Genomic DNA, 12,719 nt, shown 5'->3' on the forward strand with positions numbered 1-12,719 from the left:
CCCATCAGGTAGATGTTTTATCCAATAGTATAAAACACTGGGGCTGGGGAGGTGGCTCCAGCGGTAGCACGCTCGCCAGGCATGCGTGCGACCCGGGTTCGATCCTCAGCACTACATACCAACAAAGATGTTGTGTCCGCCGAGAACTGAATAAATAAATATTAAAAATTCTCCCCTCTCTCTCTCTCTCTCTCCTCTCTCACTCTCTCTTTAAAAAAACAAACAAAAAAAAAAAAAACACTGGCCTAATAGTTACATAAATAAATTCCCTGAAATTTTAAGTTTTAGTCTTACCTGAAAGGGTGAAATTCAATTTTTTATGGTTATATCAAACCATACAAAACAGAAGAAATCAATTTATACAAATAAAAGATGAGTAGAGATCCATGCACGATGGTGCAGATCTGTAATCCCAGTAACTCTGGAGGCTGAGGCAGGAAGATCTCAAATTCAGAACCAGCCTCAGCAACTTAGTGAAGCCCTAAGAAACTCAATGAGACTGAAATAAAAAAATAAATAAATAAAAACGGGGATGGGACCTCAGTGATTAAGAGCCCATGTTCAATCCCAAGTGCCAAAATAAAAAAGGAGTATAAGCTACCACTGCAATCAGTTCCCACTAACTCAGTCACCTTCACCTTCAAATGAGTAGTTATCGTCTTCCCTGAAAATTAAGTACTTGGAAGGTCCTAATTTAATAGGACTAATGTAAAAACATTTCCAAATTTTCCCCATTCCCATGTTTTCCACATAACTCATTTTAATGGTAGAGCAACTGAAGAATAACTTGTGAAAAATATAAAACAACTAACTAAATTAAAGGGAAAAAACAAAATTACCTATATCGCATAGGGAAAATCCTCCAAGACATCTTAATTATCATGCAAATCCACTTTTGCAGTAGACTTCAACCTAGTGAGTGTCCCAAGAATAATAAACTTTATGATACTGTAAGAGCTTCACATTTATGGTCTTGTAGAACTTTAATAAGAAAGCCCCTTGCTTGTAAGGAATTTGTAAACATGTTTTTCTCACACAAACCAAAACAAGATTGCACTGAAAAATTCTTCAACACCAAGAAAGCAAAACTCTATAGTCATAAATCTCCCTCATGTTTCTTATTAGTATAAAAAGTCATGGCCTTCCTGATTCTGAATATGAGGAACTGAAAATTCTGTTCACCCATATTTCAAAGCCATTTCTTGTAACCTAAAAGTAAATGTTTTTGTTTTTTAAACTGGAGGGCAATTTACCTGGTTTCTATCCTTGATTCAACAGTTGAAAATTGGGGCAATTTTTTAAAAGATTTTTTTAATTTTTTTTAAATTTTTCATGGTAAAAAACTCTTTATCAGGCAATATCTGCACAAAGATAATAGCAAACCCAACACCAGTCTTGAATTCAGTAAACAAACTTTAAAAGCAGATGCAACAAATTATGTAAATCTAAGTAAATAAAATATCTTGTAAATTACCTGACAACAAACCAGCCTGTCTATAAATATCCATTAAAAACAAATTTCACCTAGTCCCCAAGCAGTTAACAGTGGCTCTATGATAAAAACACCAATTTTGTTTACTCAGTTCAAAAAGACTAAATTATCTAAGACATAAGTAATTCCTTCTCTGTAAATACCTACACTGAGGCTGGGGATGTGGCTCAAGCGGTAGCACGCTCTCCTGGCATGCGTGCGGCCCGGGTTTGATCCTCAGCACCACATACAAACAAAGATGTTGTGTCCACCGAAAACTAAAAATAAATAAATATTTTAAAAATTTCTCTCTCTCTCTCTCTTTAAAAAAAAAAAAATACCTACACTGAGAATACAACAGTAAACAAATGAGACAAGGTCCCTGCCCTCAGACAGTATTTGTTTTGTGTGAAGACAAAAAGCAAAACAGAATAAACTTGATACTTATAAGCTAGGGTCTAAACAGAATAAAATGAATTAAAGGATACAGAGGGGTTGGGGTTGTAGCTCAATGGTAAAGCACTTGCCTAACATGTGAGGCACTAGGTTCAATTCTCAGCATAAATTAATAGATAAAGGTCCATAACCAACTAAAAAAAAAAAAATTTAAAAAAAAAAAGGATATAGAGAGGGGATTCCCAACTACATACAGTAATCAGAGAAAGTATCAAAGTGGAACCACTGAGCTAGTCAGGTGTGGTAGCAGGCACCCATAGTCCCATTTCTTTGACAGTCTAAAGTAGAACTGGGCACAGTGGCACATGCCTATAATCCCAGAAACTCAGGAGGCCATGCAGGAGGATCACAAGTTCAAGGCTGGTCTAAGAAACCTAACAAGACCCTAAGCAACTTAAACCCTATCTCAAAATAAAAAGGGTTGGCTCAGTGGCTTAGCACCTCTGAGTTCAATCCACAGTACCAGAAAGAAAAGAAAAAAAATGAAAGAAAAGATTGAAGCTGGAGGATCTCTTGACTCAAGGAATTCTAGGCCAATCTGGGCAACCTAGTAAGACTCCTGTGTCCAATATGAATGAAATCGGGTTAGGGATATAGCTCAGTTGGTAGAGCACTTGCCTTGCATGCACAAGGCCGTGGGCTCAATCCCCAGAACCACAGAAAACAGAAAGAAAGGGGCTGGGATTGTGGCTCAGAGGTAGAGCGCTCCCCTAGTATGGGCGGGACCCGGGCTCGAGCCTCAGCACCACATAAAAAAATATTAAAATAAAGGCATTGTGTTGTGTCCATCTACACCTAAAAAATAAATATTAAAAAGAAAGAAAGAGTCAGGTGTGATGGCACAGACCTATAATCCCAGCAACTTGGAAGGCTGAAGCAGGGGAATCCCAGGTTCAAAGCCAGCCTCAGCAATTTAGAAGGCTGTAAGCAACCTAGTGAGACTAAAGACATCTCAAAATAAAAAGGGCTGGGAGCCAGGCACAGTGAGGCATGCCTGTGATTCCAGCAGCTGGGAAGGCTGAAGCAGGAGAATCCCAAATTCAAAGCCAGCCTCAGGAACTTAGAGAAGGCCTAAGCAACTCAGCAAGACCCTGTCTAAAAATAAAATATAAAAAAAAGACTGGAGATATGGCTCGGTGGTTAAGCACTCCTGGGTTCAATCCCTGGTACCAAAAAAAAAAAAAAAAACGAATGAAAAGAATAAAAAAAAATTCAAACCTGAGCTAAAAAGAAAAAAGGGGGAAAAGTAACAGAAAGGCCTTAAGACAGTAAGGAAAATGCATGTGTTCAAGGAAGAGAAAAGCCACAAGTTCAATGGACCAGTCAGACTGTAATATAAACAGAATTGTAGAAAAAGTAGGGGGACAATGCAGATCCTTGCAGGATACAGTGCATTTTACTTTAGGTCCAATGGAAGACAAGAGTTATTTGGGGGCTTTTTTTTTGTTGAGGGAAGGGGGTACTGGGGGTTGAACTCAGGGGCACTCAACCACTGAGCCACATCCCCAGCCTATTTTGTATTTTATTTAGAGACAGGGTCTCACTGAGTTGCTTAGTGCCTTGCTTTTTGCTGAGGCTAGCTTTGAACTTGTGATCATCCAGTCTCAGCCACCTGAGCCTCTGGGATTATGGGAGTGCGCCACTGTGCCCAGTAGAAGACAAGGATTTTAAGCAGAAAAATGACATGATCTGATTATCATTTTTGAAGGTTTACTCTGTTATAAATAATAAACTATACAGCACAAATGGTCAGGGAAGAAAGCATTTACTGCAATAGTTCAGATGAGAAAAGATAGTGTACTGGACAAGTCTAGTGATAGTGGGATAGAAATAGATATATTTGACAGACTATGGAAATAGAGCAAATAGATTAGATGGAGTAAAGAAGAAATTTGAAGATGGTTCCCAGGTATTTTAATCTCACTAGATAGATGATAGAGCCATTTACTAAGAAAGAATGGAAAAGGTACGACACTAGGAAAGAAGAGCATGGTTTTGGAAGTTAATCTGAACATGTGAGGCATTCAAGAAAGTAGTTAAAATGTAAGTATAGAATATGGGGCAAAGATTGGAGATTTAAGATAATCTGCATAAAGATGCCATTGTAAACTATGATGCCACATCACAGATTACAATAATATGATCCCAGAAAAGTATAATGCATATTTTAATAATTTTAATGTCACAAAATGCAAATCTAAATTCTGATGAATTTTGTCCATTCTATATTTATTTTATGTTCCAAATTCACAAACTTTCCCTCCTGGATCATCACATGGTCCTCAATCACTGTCATCTGTGTAATCAGCTATATACTACTATTTTTTTTTTATTTTAATTATTTATTTTTTTAGCTGTACACAACACCTTTATTTTGTTTATTTATTTTTATGTGGTGCTGAGGATCGAACCCAGGGCCTCTCCCGTGCTAGACGGGTGTTCTACCGCTGAGCCACAACCCCAGGCCTATATACTACTATTATTATCATTTTACAACTGCAATACATTTTAGCACTCATTATTTCACTTTATTCTAATAATAACCTTATGAAGCACTATTTTGAATAATAAGAACATTCTTATCTAAAAAAAAATGTGGGCTGGACATGGTGGCACATACCTGTAATCACAGCAGCTCCAGGCTGAGGCAGGAGGATAGAGTTCAAAGCCGGCCTCAGCAACTTAGTGAGGCCCCAAGAAACTCAGTGAGACCCTGTCTATAAACTGAATACAAAAGGGGCTAGCGATGTGCCTCAGTGGTTTAATGCCCAAGTTCAATACTTGGTACCAAAAAAAAATTAAAAACCTGCCTTGACCAACATCACATATTTATTACCTAATCAATGGGATGGAATCATGATTTAAATTCAATGATTCTTTTATTCTATATTCACAGAACTTCAGAACAGAAAGATCTTAACATTTTTGCTATATTCACTACTAAATGATAGCACACCACAAAGTGGACACTCATTTGCTGAAGAACTTCAGAACAGAAAGATCTTAACATTTTTGCTATATTCACTACTAAATGATAGCACACCACAAAGTGGACACTCATTTGCTGAGTTGTCTAGCATAACTATCACAACCACTGCAATGGCACCATCATCACTCTCTAATCAGTGGTAAAGTACCCAGGAAACAAACTACAAAAGCCACTCACAGGAATACGCCCTCTACTGGAGTGGTGAAGAAACCTTATTGTTACAGCCAGGTACTGTAGCACTCCCTGAAATTACAAGTTACCAGAAGTCCACTGAACTTCTGATTCACAAACTCCCCTTCTGGTGTCTTGTGTGTCAAATTGCTCAGGACTTCAAAACAGACCTGCACTTGCAGAGCACAGCTATTAGTGCTCTGAAGGGAAGCAAGTGAGGCCTACCTAGTTTTTAGCCTTTTTGAAGACACCAACCTGTGTGCTATACATGCCAAACAAGTTACAGCTATGCCAAAAGACATCCAACTAGCATGCAACATAAGTGGAGAACATGCTTAAGATTTCATTCTCTTCTTTCATTGTTAGTTCTGAACATTAGACATTTCCCCCTATGGGGTCAAATGGTACCTACATATATGACTGAGTGGAAAAACAGGGTACAGAAATCAGGTACTGGCCATTTTTCTATTTTCACTTGTGTGAATTTTTAATATAAACATGGGATATAAAGCATTAACATGGTCAAAATGTTTCAGTGAACATGCTTCAGCAGTTCAACTTCATAACAATTATAAATAAAATTGTTAAATTTGGGGGGAGAGGGGAGACATAAGAATCCCAGATTCACTGTTGAAATAATGAGGAAGGCATGGTGGTGCAATCCCAGCTACTTGGGATGTTGAGGCAGGATAAGCCTAAATTTGAGGCCACTTGGGGCTGGGGATGTGGCTCAAGCGGTAGCGTGCTCGCCTAGCATGCGTGCGGCCCGGGTTCGATCCTCAGCACCACATACAAAGATGTTGTATCCGCCGAAAACTAAAAAATAAATATTAAAATTCTCTCTCTCTTAAAATAAATAAATAAAAATAAGTTTGAGGCCACTTATAGTGAGACCATGTCTCAAAATAAAAAAGAGCTGGAGTGTAGTAGCTCAGTGTGGAATGCTCCTTCACTCAATTCCCCCAATAACAAAAATTTAAAAAGTGAGTGGGAAATCCTGTGTAACAATTACTTCAAGGGCTATTTTCCCCACCAGATGATAAAAAAGGAAAAAGCAAGCAGGTAAAATTGAGAGACCCTACCACATAAAAAGGTTTGTCCTACTACAATGATTATCTGACACCTCACAAAAAGGTTTACCTGTAATTAACATTTTCATGAGGGTCTGGCTTGAAATTAATAGTACTTCCTAAAAATCACATACAAATTCCACAAAATTATCAATCTGAAATAATTCTCAATCAGAGGTGGTGGCACAGGACTATAATCCCAGAAACCAAGGAGGCTAAGAAGGCAGGAGGATAGCAAGTTCAGGCCAGCCTAAGCAATTTAGCAAGGGTCTGAGCAAGCTCACTTAGCAAGGCCCTGTCTCAAAAAATTTTAAAGAGAGCACAGTACTATGGCGCCCCTGGGTTCAATCACAGGTATCCAAAAAAAAAAAAACTGGCTCAGTGGTTAAGCACTCCTGGGTTCAACCCCCAGTACCAAAACAAAGATATACCACATAAAGCCCACTGAAAACAAACCTGTCACCACTATCATCCATAAACCTTATAATTATTTAGATCTATAGTTTATACATAAGAGAAAGGGGGTAGGGGGACTCAAAAAGGGATTTTTAAAAAAAGGTATGCAGAGGAAAGGGGAAGCTGTCCAGCAATCGCTCCAATTACTAGTGATACCATTATTTTAACCCTAAGAAAATAAAATGTTGAAAACATTTACCAAAACATTCAAGTAGGCCAGCATGGTGGAACACACCTGTAATCCCAGTGACTAGGGAGGCTGAGGCAGGAGGGTCACAAGTTCAAGGCCAGCCTCAGCAACAGGGGGACCCTGTCATAAAATATTAAAAAAGGGCTGGGGATGTAGCTCAGTGGTAAAGCACCCTGGGTTCAATTCACACTACCCAAAAACAAAACAAAACAAAATTTAAGTAAATGTGTCCTTGAACAACTATTATAAGCAAAGTTTATAAATGTCAGACTATACAAGGATTAAATTGTTAAAAAAAAAAACTTTAGTATCTATAGACTATTCTATTCTGATACTACTGCCTGAGATTAACAATAAGGGAATTTAAAGAAAAACTATCATAAACAATAAATGCTATAAGCTTCTTTATGAATAAAGGTCATATGATTTCAGTCCAACTTCATAATCACTAATCAAATGTATATTCTTAGACAACTTGAAAAGTCATTAGGTTAGAATGCATAAAATACAAGCTCCCTCAGATGAAGAGTAGAATGTTCTCACATTTTATATAAATTGAAACAGAAACTCAATTAGAAATACTACACATATATGTAATGAAGCAAACACACACAACCCAGTCTATTACGACAAGAGTGTTGTAAAACTCTCTGATCTCAATTCTAGAACAGAAAGTAAATCCTACAACGATTGTCTGACTACTTATATTCTTTTGGACTTTACTACCTATTTTGCTATAGCAGAGCTAACAGAATTCAACAGGTTAGCAAAACTTTCTTTAGTAATAAATGAGTAGGTAGGCGTGGTGGCACAGGTCTGTAATTCCAAAGACTCAGGAGGCTGAGGGAGGAGGAACATAAAGTTTGAGGCCAATCTCAGCTATTTAGCAAGGCCCTGAGCAACTTGGTTGACTGTTGCAAATAAAAAATTAAAAGAGGGCTTGGTGGGGTGCTGGGATTGTGGCTCAGTGGTAGAGCACTCCCCTAGCAAGGGCGGGACCAGGGTTGGATCCTCAGCACCACATAAAAATAAACGCATTGTGTTGGGTCCATCTACACCTAAAAAATAAATATTAAAAAAAAAAAGAGGGCTTGGGGAATGTAGTTCAAAGGTAAAGTATCCCTGGGTTCAATTTCCTGTACCCAAAAAAAGAATAAAAGGAGCAACTGACAAGTCATCTTTTCTCTCAGAAAAATAATTAGATGAAATAAGCTCAAATTTATTTTACTTACACTGATCTGTTCCCTAATATTTTTTAAAGTACTTTATTTTTTTAAACTTTTTTTTTTAGCTGTAGATGTACATAATACTTTTATTTTTATGTGATGCTCATCTCACATGCCAGATGAGCCCTCTGTTCACTAATATTAACAGCCTTAACATAAACTTCAGTAAGTTTCTTTAAAAACAACGCCTGAGAGTGCCCACAATTCACTGAAAAATTAAATATAGTAACTAATGGTCACTAAAAACTTTCAATGCTGAAAAACATATTATTAAAACATAATTAGCCAAAGGATTTGTACTAGAGCAATTAATAGTCACAACATTTAAAAAAAAAAAAAAACACTGCTTATAATCTTAAACCAGCATACCTTTCCTGGGAGGGGGGAAAAATACAGTCATATGATTTTAAAGGTTCTTAATTCTGCTTGCTCCATTCCTTTCTCTTTCTTTCCTGGTCATTTGTTTCCTTTTTAAAATTAAAATTCTAACTCAATTTGAAATACAAAACCACTTCAACAAATTGCTTCAAAAAGTTAATTCTGGCCTGGCATGGTGGCATATGCCTGTAATCCCAACTACTCTGGAGGCTGAGGCAGGAGGATTGCAAGTTCAAAGCCAGTCTCAGCAACTTAGTGAAGCCTAGGTAACTCAGGGAGACCCTGTCTCAAAATAACAAAAGGGCAGGGAACCTGGCTCAGTGGTAAAGCACCCATGGGTTAAATTCCCAGTACCAAAAAAAAAAAAAAAAGTTAATTCCAATAATGGATTAAAATGTTATGGAAGGGTTGTGTCTTAAAACAAGCTATTTCATGAAATAGATTAAAACCGAGAGCTGTTATAATTTGTTTTAAACAACTAATATGGAACACTAAACTTTATTTGCAAGTCTAAGCCCACATTTAGAAAGCAAACTATCACAAAACATACATTTAATACGTAAAACAGCTAACTTACAGAATTGTGAAATATTAATTGCGTTTTTCCCTAATTTTCTACTATTCTGTGAATCCACAAGCCCAAAGTGAACACTGACCATATGGATTTAGTTTTTTAAGAGCACAAGACCTTTAACTTAGGACTTTTTCTGAAATATTTCTAATCCTTACATCTTTTTTCTGTATTTCAATTTACTCAATGGTTAATGGTTGTTTTTCAGACTGTCCAGGAAACTGAAGCCAAGCAATACTATTGCAAGAAAATGAAAGGTTTCCAAGAATAATACAGGATAAATTTGACTCTAATTACAGTTAACAAATGAACGTTTGATTTGCTCACCATAATACTTACAAATTCCAACAGGACTGCCCACGAAGGTGTTGGTTCTTTCTCTGTAATCTTTATGTTTTCCAGTTTGTTTTTTTATTTTGTATCCTCTGAAATATCCAAGTTCTTTGAAGATGCTTAACCTATGACTATTTGACATAGAGTTATTTCAAGTCAGCTACCCATACTTCTGTTTTAAAGTTTTCATATGGCTATCTCCAGAATTAGCCAAGTTCCTCGGATTTAAGATCAAAATCTTCTTTATTATTCCATGTACTTGTAACTGTTGTACTTATCCACTCCAGATGAAATATCCAACTTACGAGCCAAAAAGCAGAAAATTTCACATCTGAAGAGTATTCCTAAACATCAGCACATAAAAAGACACAAATAGCTATCTCAATACTACCATGCTGGTGGAAAACTGCAACATCTTAAATTCCCACGTAAGTAAAAGATAAAAAGAAAAAAACTCTGTATTCTTTCAATGTCTTCATTTAGAAAAGCTGTCCCATTGTGACATGAAAAGGGCTGAAGTCAAAAATTCCTAAAAGTTTTAATAAAGGTAAAAATAAACTGCCATGAAACTTTAGCAATACTCAAAACAGTAATTTGAAGCTGCTGAAACTACTCAGTACACAAATCAAACATATCTTACAGTTTGGCTGAAGAACAACAACAGGATGGGGGTGGGGGGGCAAAAATATCACCAGCTGAAATACTTTTAACCAGTTATATAATCCGTTTGAACCAAAATACTGAAGAAATGCCTGGGTCTCTTTTTAAGTAGTTTGTAGAATCTGTTCACTACTATCAATTCACTTCAGAGATGATTCTTGCCAATTTTAATAAACTTCAGGGACAAAATTATCCAAAAACATTGTAATTCCAAAATGGCCACTTGAAATATCCGGGGCCTTTTACACAAAACCTAGAAGATGATCTTCATATCTGAATAATTCAATCACCTGTAAAAGTTATTCAAAAAATTAAATTACACAGAGTTTGGGTTTTGAGCTTTAAAAAAAAAAAATCTATCCCCATCTTAAAGATCAACGTTTAAAGCAAAACTCACTTCTGTATAATCCTACAGGAACCTGGAAAAGGGCTTTGCCAAAGCAAGCATTCTTTAAATAAAAGTCTACTGAATGAAAAGGAAGGGAGTTGGGGGGGGCACCAGTGGGTAATGGAAGCAGGAGGACAAGTACTGATTCGAACTGGGAACAGCGTGCGGACGTAATACTGGGGAACTAGGGGACCATATGAGCAAAACTAACCTTTCTGAATAAATATTAAAACTATGAAATTGACAATCTTACAAAAGATTTTCTCCAATTCTATTCAATGTTCCAAAGGAAAACTAATAGTTGTGCTACCATGAAGCTTTAGTAAATGTGTAACTTGGGAGAATGAGGGACATAAAGAGAGAGAGACACTCCCTCCAATTTGAATGTTTAAAAGAGGCTAAGTTAGAAAGGTGGAGGAGTGGACCCAGAATGTTTCTTAAATTCGCCTGAGGGTCAGACTTCTCCGCTCCGGAGGGCGGCAGTGGGATAAAGGTATAGCCTCCTATTTCCTTAAAATAAAGAAAACAGGTTTTTCCCCAAAACCAAATTAGTGAGAGGTACCAGGCCCATCTCCTAAACCGGGGGAAAAAAAAAAAAAAGAACTCGCCTCCCGAAAGAATTAGTCTCTTCAGTCCCCACAGGACTCGTGAGGAGCAAGGTAGCACTGGACTCGGTCCCCTGCAAGAGCCAAGGATCCGAGAGAGGCGGGGAGCGCGGAAGCGCTGCTGAAGAAAACAGCCGAAGGCCACAACTCGGCCTCGACTCCCTCAGCTCCGGAGAAGGGTAGTGGTGCACAGCAGGCGGGCGCGTGCGAGAGGCCTGAGGAAGGCAGAGCGAGCGCGGAGGGCGCCTCACCGCTCCAGCCTCCGCCAAACATTCCCCCCACCACGCAGCCGCCAAGGCAAAGCACCCACCCCCTCCCACAACCGCCACCTCCGCGCCACCGGGGCTGAGTCAACACCCAGGCGAGGCCTCCCCGCGCCTCCCTCTCCTCGCCCCTCCGGCTCCCCGCCGCCCCCCCGGCCGCGGGCAGCCTCACACCTCGCGCCGCCAACGCCGCTCCCGACCCCTCAAACCCCAACGCCGACACGGGCAACCCCCTCCTCCCCCAGACTCCGGCGTGGAGCACAGAGGACGATATTACCTTCTGCCCCACCAGAGGTGTCCCTGGCCTGGGGGTGCCGCTGCGCTCGATCCCGGGAGGAGGTTTTCGGTACTTTGAATAATCCCCTTTTGCCGCTTTTCCCTCCCCCACAACCAGTCTCAGTCCCAAAATGGCGCCGACCCGATCCGCAATGTTCTGGGCCAAGTCTCGCGAGATCGTGGAAGGTGGTGAGGCGGGGAAAGAACTAGAGGGACTGAGGAGAAGAGGAGGGAAGGCGGGGCGAGGAGAAGGAGGAGGGAGAAAGGGTGTGCAAGAAGCGGTGCGAACGAACCTACTGGGCGGGGCAGCAGGAGGAGCGCCTGCACCAGAGAACCTTCTGGCCGAAGCAACCGCTCACGCCCCGGTCAAAGAAGCTCCGCCCTCTACGTCGGGCGGCTGGGGGCGGGGCGGGGCTACGACTAGGGGCGGGGCTTCGAGGAGGCCCGGGAGGCAGGGACGCGGTGGGGGGGCGGTGGCTCCGCTCGGTGACGTCAGGAGCAGCTGGAGTCGGGGATTACCCCCTGCTGCTGACGTGAAGACGGTGAACAATCGGGAACGTTCGGTGGAAGGGGGAATTCCCCGCCCCTCCCCTCACCCGCGGCCGCCAGACCCCGAATTGGTGGGGCCGCTGGAGGGCGAGAGGGGAACGCCGGCGCCCAGCAGCCGCCCCGCGGGCTTGGGCAACACACTTTGTGGCATCTTCCCTAGAGCGGAACTCGCCGGAGCCTCGACGCGCCTCTCTCCCGGCCGCCGCGCTCGCGCCTGGGTGAAACGGAGAGCGCACGTCGCCTCTACTGGCACTGCGCAAGCGGAGCGCTGCAGTGATGGGGCGCTCTGGAGCAATCAGTCCACCTTCGTATGCAAATAGGGAGTGTGTCGAACATCAATAATAAGTGTAGGAGGCGGGTGGCTCCTGAAGGAAACAGGCTAGGAACGAACCCAGGTTCCCAGAGGGTAAAAAGCACTACCAAATATGATCATGGTGATTGTCATTCTTCATTCTAAACTTACAGAATAAATTATTTAGACAGAATCTCAGGGCCTCACACAGCCCGTGTTGTTAAAAATGTGTGTTATGATAGTCACAGTTTCTCTATTTGGAAAACTCACTTTGAAACCTGTACAGTTGGCATTCGAGGAGAAAGAAAAAGTACCGCACGTGCTTAAAGGAAAGGTGGAGACAGGGTGTTTTAAATAGGAAAAATCGGGGGGAAC

At 40.5% G+C, this 12,719-nt stretch overlaps 1 protein-coding gene across 4 annotated transcripts in view; it reads right to left on the bottom strand.

Moving 5' to 3' along the window:
- Gpbp1 (GC-rich promoter binding protein 1) overlaps window positions 1–11,814 on the bottom strand; it is a 66,624-nt gene extending 54,810 nt beyond the window's left edge. The window contains exons 1-2 of one of the 4 annotated variants that reach the window (XM_040273761.2): window positions 11,797–11,814; window positions 9,318–10,261 (exon numbers count right to left, since the gene is read on the bottom strand). The gene's annotated coding sequence lies outside the window, so the exon portion shown is untranslated. Of the gene's footprint in view, window positions 1–9,305; window positions 10,262–11,504; window positions 11,771–11,796 lie in introns of those variants that run through there. The other 3 variants (XM_013356111.4, XM_005319608.5, XM_005319609.4) reach the window with 3 other exon arrangements.
- Between the last annotated feature and the right edge of the window lie 905 nt (window positions 11,815–12,719).

This window comes from Ictidomys tridecemlineatus, chromosome 1 (genome assembly GCF_052094955.1).
Source record: "Ictidomys tridecemlineatus isolate mIctTri1 chromosome 1, mIctTri1.hap1, whole genome shotgun sequence".
Classification (NCBI taxonomy): domain Eukaryota; kingdom Metazoa; phylum Chordata; class Mammalia; order Rodentia; family Sciuridae; genus Ictidomys; species Ictidomys tridecemlineatus.